The sequence below is a fragment of the Globicephala melas genome, chromosome 16 (assembly GCF_963455315.2).
Source record: "Globicephala melas chromosome 16, mGloMel1.2, whole genome shotgun sequence".
In the NCBI taxonomy this organism is placed as follows: Eukaryota; Metazoa; Chordata; class Mammalia; order Artiodactyla; family Delphinidae; genus Globicephala; species Globicephala melas.
In genome coordinates, this window is record NC_083329.1 from 25,549,395 (window position 1) to 25,560,150 (window position 10,756).

At 40.2% G+C, this 10,756-nt stretch overlaps 1 pseudogene; it reads left to right on the forward strand.

The window, feature by feature from the left end:
* The first annotated feature begins 9,283 nt into the window (after positions 1 to 9,283).
* On the forward strand, positions 9,284 to 10,539 carry LOC115858010 (ester hydrolase C11orf54 homolog; annotated as a pseudogene).
* The last annotated feature ends 217 nt before the right edge of the window (positions 10,540 to 10,756 follow it).

A 10,756-nucleotide genomic window follows, 5' to 3' on the forward strand; every position in this document is an offset into this window, starting at 1 on the left:
CCGGGGAAGTGATCTCAGCCCTTGCTTGCAGTGAGTAAACCAGGAGAGGAGGTGGATAAAGGAGTGAGATAAGTGTTTTCCTCTAGGAGAACAAAAGCTGACAGAGAGAGGATAAGGCAGCTTAGTTGGAGTGGAATTGGGGGAAGAAATCCATGGCTCTATCCTTGAGCGGCAGGACCTCAGGTGATGGTGATATATGAAGGGCATTTCTAGGTACTGGTGCCCTCAGTTGTTATACTTGCATAAGAAACCTCCTGGAAGAAGGTGCTAGGGTTGTTTGTTTGTTATTTAACTTTTGTTTGTTTGTTTTGCAGGGACAAGGTGTTGACAGTGTTAATTGGTGTGCTGAAACTGACATCAAGATGGCCCAGTCCAATAGGAACATTAGCTTCTTTGGTTCAACACTGGTTCAACTCCGAACAATTATATGAATGTTTGGTGCCAGTATTATCATTATTTTCCCTAAATTAGAAGACACTAAGGCTCCAGAGAGACTAAGACAGGAGCCAAAGATCAGAGTCCATGGGCTTCTCTGTGAGGCCTCAATGTGAAGGCCTGAACTATCGCTGGAGATAATTTTAGAGACCTGTTGTTAGGAACCCACTGTGTGTACTAGATAACTTGATTTTGAAAATTGGAAAGTGTTGTACAAACAGGCCACCAAACCCTTACTGTAGTCAGTGGGTATTAATACCTTTGGATGGAAACCTGTGGACGTTCACAGGCGCAAATGGAAGTTAATGACACACGTTCATTGAAAGTGTTTTCATTCGACCACAAAGGAGCCTCTAGGTCTGCAGCTCTTTAAAAAGTTTTGTTTACATGTCCTTCTGAGAATTCTATCAAAAGTATGGCCCTTTTCCCCAGAAGAATGTACATATGCATACACACAACCCAGCATACAACTGTAGGGAGGATCTAGGTTCTGCAGCCCACCTACAGCATCCAGTGAATTCAGCTCATTCTTTGCTGACTTCACCAAGGTCACTTGAATGAACTGAAATTATCTTCCATCAAAAAATTCTCCACATCTTTCGGGCAGCTTTAAGCTATACCTAAAAATAGCATGAAGAAAAGTAATAATTCCATCCATAATTAGAGACAAGACTCTTGAGTCCAGCATGGAAACCATGATGGTACTTTGATCAATGAGATTGTTCTCCAGGGAGGGAGGTTTTAATAACTTTTGTGACTGACTTACTTTTTCTCCTCAGTTGCTCCAGGAGTCATCTGTGAATAAGTCCTTTCGAAGGGGATGATTTTGACTCCTACAAATTTAAGCAGATCGGAGGTCCTGGGTAGACGATTTAGAATAAGAAATAGCATATAGTAACCCTGGTTGTCAAATTACATTGGCTTTACAATAAGATTCTGCTCATTTGGTGTAGTTCAACTCTTTTCTTGTTCCCTTGGTTTTTTCATATACTAGACAGGCCCAATTTTAATTCTGAACATTGAGTTCTATTAGGTAAACAGGAGTAATTTTAAAGTTCCCCTCCCCTGAGTCACTTTTGTCCATGGAGACAAGCAAACCACTGTCGCCAAAGCCCTGGCAACATGTCGGGATGAGCAGGGGAAACTTCCATTATCTTTTCAATCAACTTGAACAGCTCCTGAAGAAAATTTCTCTTCCTTCAGTGAGTAACTTTTGTCTTACCTAAAAACTTAGCTGTGGTCTTCTTTCTTCTTCCCTTTTTTCCCTGAGGCTACTTCAGCAAAAAATGTTCTGTTTTGTTTTGTTTTTTTAATTGAGGCTTGCCTGTTAGGCCAGGGAAGAAAAAATAATTTGTTTTATGTGTGTTCTTATTTGAAGTGAGTCGTGACTAACTACACTAAGAAGATGAAACACTAAAAACACTTTGGGGTTTTTTTAGTGTCCTCTTCACTCATTTGTTGAACTCTAGGGTTCCTGGTTCATTGAAGGTAATTAGTGTTGGTAGGAACAGTGTCATTTATAATAACAGTCATCACAGCCCCTTACATTTCATATCCATTGAGCTTTCAAGTAGATGGGGCACAAGGCCAGTGAGGGGCGTGAGCAGAGAACACGCCCAATTCCTAATCTAGAACACTCCTTACTGAAACTTCATACTGGGTTTTATAATGCTGAATAGCAATCATTAGTGTAATCTTGGACCTCTTCCCCCTTTTTGATTTGTGAGGTATGAGGGGAGTGTCTTAGTCCCCTCCTTAATGGGCAGTGCCTTGAATGGTTACTTGAGGATGCGGAACTTTAAAGATCACAGAAATGTACCTTCTCATTTCTTTTATCCCGTCCTCCAACCAAATGGAGAATCTGCATTATTGTGGGAGATTAAGACGAGATCTCTCCCTTCAAGACTGAGCCCTTGTCAGGAAGGAGGAAAACTCTCTTCTATCCTTCTAGGTTCTTCTTGCTGCTCTAAGTATTAAGTCGACATGAGACAGATAAACAGGAGAAAATCAAATTTAACTTTGTATGGGAATCCACACACAAAAGAGGGTCAAAGGCCCCACATACACAAGAGGTTCAGAGACAGAAAGGTAAAATGAGGTATATACACCATCATGAGCTAAGGAATGGGGCAGGGGTCTGGGTCTTCCAAGGACAGGAGGGTCATTCACAGGACATTAAGGAGAGCAGATGCTTGATAATTAGATGTTTGTTCTGCCATGTAGATGGGGCCCCTAAGATAAATTTTATCTCTGGTAATTACCTTTTCTAGGAAAAATCCCCAATTTAAATTCTTCTAGGTAGTTAAGAGAGGGGCAGTGAGTTTCTCCTGGACCCGCAGGGTCTCGATTGCATTTAGTTCAAAATGAGCCTCATGCAAAAGTAGCCCATTTGGGGGAGGCTTGTTCTGAACCCCTACAGATCCAATTTTTATATTTTCTACTGTGGTCCTAGGAAATTTATAATTTTTAAAGAGTGTTTCCCTTTTCTTCACTTTGTCTCCCTCATGAAATCCTTCTAGCTAAAACGGGATGGAAATAATTAATGGAAGAAAATAAGACATTGATTAAAATGGGTATTTGTTTTTATTATTTGTTTTGGATTACTTCCTCACTTCCATTTTAAATTGCAGTATATGATCTTAGAATGTGAGCTGTGACAACTAATTTTCTTCATTACACTGATCTCTCACCTTTTCATAACTGGTTTGCTTAGCTCTTAGAATTTTCATTACTTTATTTCTTCATGTGTAATAAAGCCATACTAGCTTGGAATATTTCAGGAAGTAGAGGGCATTCCAGTTTAAATTAGCTTAAAATCTTAAATACAGTATTTTTGAAGGAATGTTATATTATCATTTGTGTGTGTGTGTTTATATTTATTTATTTATTTATTTACATATATATATATAACTTAAATCACGTGTTACCTAGCATGCTCCTTAAGGAATTTGCAATTACCTGAGCCTTGGTTTTGCATGTAAATGGATACTTCTAAGTGCTTGAGCCTACTTTGAAAGATTCCTTAATAGTTTAACCGATAATCCTTAAAGTCTAGGTTGTACTCATATTTAGTAAACATTTTTTTTTCTCATAGCTAGGATGAAAGTACATTTAGCTCAGCTCTATGAGGTATTACATTAATAAGTAGAGTGGCACTACTAGGACTTTTTTTCTAGAGAATCTACAGTGTTCTCCATATACACATGCATTTACATGACTATTACATCTACTACACACAGTGATGTGTATGTGCACATGTATTACAATCCCTGAGCACACCACACATTTGTGGACAAATTGAGGAAATGATCTTTGCGTATAAACTAGACTAAGTTTTCTGAGGGCAGGAATCGTGTCCCTTGGCATTCTTCTTCCAAAGTAAACATATCTGCCAAAGACTTTGTTCTGGTACCCGCCTCAGTTGGGGGCATCCTTTATGAGGAGCAGCTCCAATTCCTTTCTGCCTTTCTGTTTGGGTGCTAATGAATGGGAGGGGGGAGTATGTGTCGGGGGAAGGCTGGGAGGTTGAGCTGTGCACTGTCTACATACTTGTGAGTGGGAGTGTGATTCCTTGCCCGTTCCTGATTCTCTTGCCTGCCACATCATAATCACAGTAGTTAATAGCACAGGCCCTGAATTTGAACCTTGGCACTCTCATTTTCCAGCTGTGGAATCTACTTTGAACAGTTCTAATTAATCTCTCTAAGCGTCAGTTCCCTGATCTAGAAAATGGGGGTCATAAACATCCTCACCAGGTACATGCACTCTAGGAGGGATTTTTTTTTTTAGATTTTTTTTTTTTAATGTGGACCATTTTTAAAGTCTTTATTGAATTTGTTACAATATTGCTTCTGCTTTATGGTTTGGTTTTTTGGCCTCGAGGCACGTGGGATCTTAGCTCCCTGACAAGGAATTGAACCTGCACCCCCCGCACTGGAAGGTGAAGTCTTAACCACTGGACCGCCAGGGAAGTCCCTAAGAGGGATTTTTTTTTTTTTTCCTAAGAGGGATTTTTGATAGTGGCAAATACTATGCCATTTTATATAAGGGACTTGAGCATCCACAAATTTTGGTATCCATGGGGGTCTTGGAACCAATACCCCGTGGATATGGATAGACTACGGTTTGGGGGGATTTTTGTTTTAATTTTGAAACAGCAGCTTTATTTTTTACAAGTTAATTAAAATGTAAATGTTTCAATAAACTAAGATTTTTCAACAATCAGATGATAGAGGTATCATAGATATCGAAGGATGAAAAGTAAAATGTACAGCCAGACCACATTGTGACTAGGGCTGTTAAATCAGCATCTGAAACCACTGTCCGCATGGTTCATGACGGTGCAGGGTCAAGTTCTCAAAAAGAATGTCATTAGCTTACCTCAGTCTGAGAACTGATTCCCCTTCTGCCATATGCTGCTATTCCAATCAGAGTCACAAGACACAAAGGCACAAACTGTGGGTGAAGTCACGTGAGTATAGGAGGCAATGATTGACATCTCTAGTACAGGAGCCATCCATTTCTAAACTCTATGAGGGTCAAGAACAGTATCTATTTGTTAAATGTTGAACATTAGTAAAAAAAATGACCATAAAAAAAGATTGAATCGGTGATAGATTAAACCTTGAGAACGGTGAAATCATCCAGGGAGAATGTAGATGGAGAAGGGCCAAGGACAGGCGACTAGGGAACCTTGACATCCATGAGAGGACAGAGGGAACAAGAAGAGGAACAAAAGAATTACCAAGAATCCAGAGCTATGTGATATTTCATATGAGAGGGTTTAAAGAAGATGAAAAAATCCTTAAAAAAGCAGCTACAGGTAAAAGGACGAAAGCAGTTACATGTAAAAGGACGAAATTAGAACATTTTCTAATACCATATAAAAAAAAACTCAAAATGGATTAAATACCTAAATGTAAGACTGGAAACCATAAAATTCCTAGAAGAAAACATAGGCTGAACACTCTTTCAGTAGCAATATTTTTTTGGATCTGTCTCCTAAGGCAAAGGAAACAAAAGCAAAAATAAACAAATGGGGCTTAATTAAACTTAAAAGCTTTTGCACAGCCAAGGAAACGATCAACAAAACAGAAAGACAGCCTACTGAATGGGAGAAAATATTTGCAAATGATATGACCAATAAGGCATTAATATCCAAAATATATAAACAGCTCATACAACTCAACATCAAAAAAACAAACAACCCAATTAAAAATTGGGCAGAAGACCTGAATAGACATTTTTTCCAAAGAAGACATAAAGATGGCCAACTGGCACATGAAAAGATGCTCAACACTGTTAACCACCAGGGAACTGAAAATTAAAACCACAATGAGGTATCACCTCACACCTGTCAGAATGGGTATCACCAAAAAGATCACAAATAACAAATGTTGGCAAGGATGTGGATAAAAGGGAACCCTTGTGCACTGTTGGTGGGAATGTAAATTGGTGCATTCACTGTGAAAAAGAGTATGGAGGTTTCTCTCAAAAAACTAAAAATAGGGACTTCCCTGGTGGCACAGTGGTTAAGAATCTGCCTGCCAATGCAGGGGACACGGGTTCGAGCCCTGGTCTGGGAAGATCCCACATGCCACGGAGCAACTAAGCCCATGCGCCACAACTACTGAGGCCACGTGCTGCAACTACTGAAGCCCATGCACCTAGAGCCCGTGCTCCACAACAAGAGAAGCCACCGCAATGAGAAGCCCGCGTACCGCAAGGAAGACTAGCCCCCACTCACCGCAACTAAAGAAAGCCTGCATGCAGCAATGAAAACCCAAAGCAGCCAAAAAAAAAAAACAACTAAAAATAGAACTACCATATGACACAGCAATTCCAATCCTGGGTATATATCTGAAAAAAAAAGGAAAACACTAATTCAAAAAGGTACATGCACCCCAATGTTCACAGCAGCATTATTTACAATAGTCAAGATATGGAAGCAACCCATGTGCCCATCAACGGATGAATACACACACACACAATGGAATACTATTAAGCCCAAAAAAAGAACAAAAAAAAGAATGAAAATTTTGCCATTTGCAGCAACATGGATGGACTTGGAGGGTATTATGCTAAGTGAAATAAGTCAGACAGAGAAGAACAAATGCTATATGATATCACTTATATGTGGAATCTAAAAAATAAAACAAACTAGTGAATATAACAAAAAAGAAACGGATTCGCAGGTATAGAAAACAAACTATTGGGGCTTCCCTGGTGGCGCAGTGGTTGAGAGTCCGCCTGCCAATGCAGGGGACACGGGTTCGTGCCCCGGTCCAGGAAGATCCCACATGCCGCGGAGTGGCTGGGCCCGTAAGCCATGGCCGCTGAGCCTGCGTGTCCGGAGCCTGTGCTCCGCAACAGGAGAGGCCACAACAGTGAGAGGCCCGCATACCACAAAAAAAAAAAAAAAGAAAACAAACTAGTGATTACCAGTGTGGAGAGGGAAGCAGGGAGGGGCAAGATAGGGGTAAGAGATTAAGAAGTACAAACTACTACGTATAAAAGAAGCTACAAGGATATGTTGTACAGCACAGAGAATATAGCCAATATTCTATAATAACTGTAAACGGAGTATAACCTTTAAAACATTTGTATCACGTTATAAGACTGAAACTAATATAATATCAACTATATCTCAGTAATAAATAAATAAATAAATAAAAGAAGGTCTGAAAGACATCCAATGGATTTCTCAGTGTGGTGGGGTCAGAGGTCAAACTACAATGAGTGTACAAGGAATGTGGAATAAGATAGAGACACAAGTGTTCATCATATTATTCTACCAAGAAGTCTGAACACGGAAGGAGAGAAATTAAAGGAAAATTAGAAGGGAACAGGGAACACAGCATCAGTGGAGGATTTTAAAATTTTGTACGGGATAAAAGTCTTGAGCGTATCTGTCAGCTGAGGAGAAGAAGCCAACAGAGAGGGTGAGTTGAAGATGCAGGAGGAAGATGATGAATGAAACAAGTATCTGTGAGAGGTCTGAGGAAACAGTGTCGAGAGTGTAGGTGGAGGCCTCGATTTTTTAAAAAATAAATTAACACAGTCATTAATACAGTTTCTATTTCTAGTCTTCTCTTCCTTTTTTCTTTTTTTTTTTAGAGTTTAACTCAACTTTGAAATGTGTAATGCATTCACATGATTAAATGCTTTAAAAGATCCAAAAACCTCTTCCCACCACCACCACCCTAGCGGCAGCTTCTTAGTTCTTTCCATTAACAACCAAATTCATGACTGTCTTTTTTTTTTTTATGAATTTATTTATGGCTGCATTGGGGGTTTTTTCCAACATATTTATTGGAGTATAATTGCTTTACAATGTTGTGTTAGTTTCTGCTATATAACAAAGTGAATCAACTATACGTATACATATACCCCCATATCTCCTCCCTCTTGCGTCTCCCTCCCACCCTCCCTATCCCACCCCTCTAGGTGATCACAAAGCACCGAGCTGATCTCCCTGTGCTGTGCGGCTGCTTCACACTAGCTATTTTACATTTGGTAGTATATATATGTCCATGCCACTCTCTCACTTCATCCCAGCTTACCCTTCGTTGCTGCACGCAGGCTTTCTCTAGTTGCGGCGACGGGGGGCTACTCTTCACTGCGGTGCGCGGGCTTCTCATTGCGGTGGCTTCTCTTGTTGGAGAGCACGGGCTGTAGGCACACGGGCTTCAGCAGTTGTGGCTCTCGGGCTCTAGAGCGCAGGCTCAGTAGCTGTGGCGCACGGGCTTAGTTGCTCCGTGGCATGTGGGATCTTCCCCGACCAGGGATGGAACCTGTGTCCCCTGTGTTGGCAGGCGGATTCTTAACCACTGTGCCACCTGGGAAGTTCCTCATGAGCTTCTTGTGTGTCCTTCCAGAGATACTTTATGCATATACGAGCAATACGAGCAAAAAAAAATACATACATTCTCCTTTTTTTACACAAATGGGGGCATTCAATACACATCATTCTTATTTTTGTTTTTTAAACCTAACAATATATTTGGGAAATATTTCTATAATAAGCATATAAAGTGTTTCCTCCTTTTTCGAACTGCATTTTATTCCAGTCTCCTATTGATGGGAGATGTACTGCTAGCAATTGTAAACATTGAAGAAATGATTTGTTTTTGTACACTGAACTGTGAGACATCTGCAGAATAAATTCTTAGAACTGGAATAATTGGTTCAAAAGGTATGTACACAGAAAATTTCAATCTATATCATGAGAAGCAGAATAGCATTGCAGTTAAGGGCTAAGAGCTCTAGATTGCTTTAATTCCAGCTTCATTGCTGACTAGTTTTACAGCCTTGGGCAAGTCCTTGTGTCTGTTTCCTCATCTGTAAAATGGAGATGTTGATAATAATAGCACCTACCTTAATAAGGATTAAATAAAATAGTACATGTTATACATAGCAAATGCTCAATAAAGTTATTATTATTTTGCCAAATTGTTAGATTGATTAGAATGAGGAGTACCAATTCTTTATCTTTAAGGTGGAGGGAAAGGAAGTGATAAAGTGGAAATTAAGAGAGATACAACTTAATGGTCTCAGAGTCCATTAAGGGTGTAATTCAATTACAGGAGTAATTGAAATGGAAGTAAGGGTGACAATCTTTGGATTTGAGGTGAAGGAACTGCAAGGCTTGGGATGTTGGATGATCATCCCCCAAGGACTATAACGTCATGCACGATGACGGAAAGAAGAGAGGAAAGTTGTAAGCTTCGTGCCCAAAATCTTAAAATGAATCTTCAGTGAAAATGAGCAACATGAGGTCAGTAAGGAATTGCAATAATAGAGGTTAGAAACTGCAAAAGAGCGATTTTATTTAACTCTCTCTGCTTGCACACCTCATCACCTGTGCACTCGAGAAAGAAGATGTCTTGTGCTGAGTATTCTTTTCATGTGCCAAGTCTAGAGGAGCTTGCTGGAGTTCTGCGGAAGGGGCTAACGGATAACTTTGCTGATGTCCAGGTCTCTGTAGTTGATTGCCCTAATTTGACCAAGGAGCCATTTACCTTTCCTGTAAAAGGTATCTGTGGGAAAACTAGAATTGCAGAAGTAGGAGGTGTGCCTTACTTATTGCCTCTTATAAATAAAAAAAAAAGTTTATGATCTAAATAAAATCACAAAAGAAATCCAGCTTCCTGGAGCTTTTGTTCTTGGAGCAGGAGCAGGCCCATTTCCGACTCTTGGATTCAATTCTGAGTTTATGCCAGTTGTTCAAACAGAAAGTGAACACAAACCTCCTGTGAATGGAAGTTACTTTGCTCATGTTAACTCTGCAGATGGAGGGTGCCTACTGGAGAAATACAGTGAGAAATATCATGATTTGGGGTTTGCATTACTGGCTAATCTTTTTGCCAGTGAAGGCCAACCTTGAAAAGTCATTGAGGTGAAATCCAAAAGAAGACCTGGAAAACTTAACTTTGTGACTTGTATGAGACAGACTCTTGAAAAACATTATGGAGGGGCTTCCCTGGTGGTACAGTGGTTGAGAGTCCACCTGCCGATGCAGGGGACACGGATTCGTGCCCCAGTCCGGGAGGATCCCACATGCCGCGGAGCAGCTGGGCCCATAAGCCATGGCCTCTGAGCCTGCGCGTCCGGGGCCTGTGCTCCGCAGCGGGAGAGGCCACAACAGTGAGAGGCCCGCGTACCGGAAAAAAAAACAAAAAACAAAAAACATTATGGAGATAAGCCTGTAGGAATGGGAGGTACTTTCGTGATTCAGAAGGGAAAAGTAAAGACTCATATATTATGCCGGCAGAATTTTCTTCCTGCCCATTGAACTCTGATGAAGACGTGAATAAATGGTTACGTTTTTATGAGATGAAGGCTCCTTTGGTTTGCCTGCCAGTTTTTATCTCCAGAGACCCACGGTTTGATTTGCGGTTGGAGCACACTCATTGTTTTAGTCATCATGGAGAAGGGGGACACTACCATTATGACACCACCCCAGATATAGTGGAATATCTTGGATACTTCTTACCTGCAGAGTTTCTCTATCGCATTGATCAACCAACAGAGACCCATTCATTTGGGCAAGATTAAATCAACTGATACTCGTTTGACTGATTAATTCATTAATTGATACTAATATAAAGCCTAATAGAAATGATCTCACTACTTAATAAGCCCTATTTTTTTTGGCCTTTGAAATGAAAGGTATGTCGACACTGTACTCTGTATTACTTCACAGATCTATCTGAAAGGGATTATTGGGAACAAAGACACGTGATGGAGATGTTCTTCATTCTTTTTATTCTAAAAAATCAGTCTTATGATTATAATGAAATATAAACAGGGTTAAGAATCA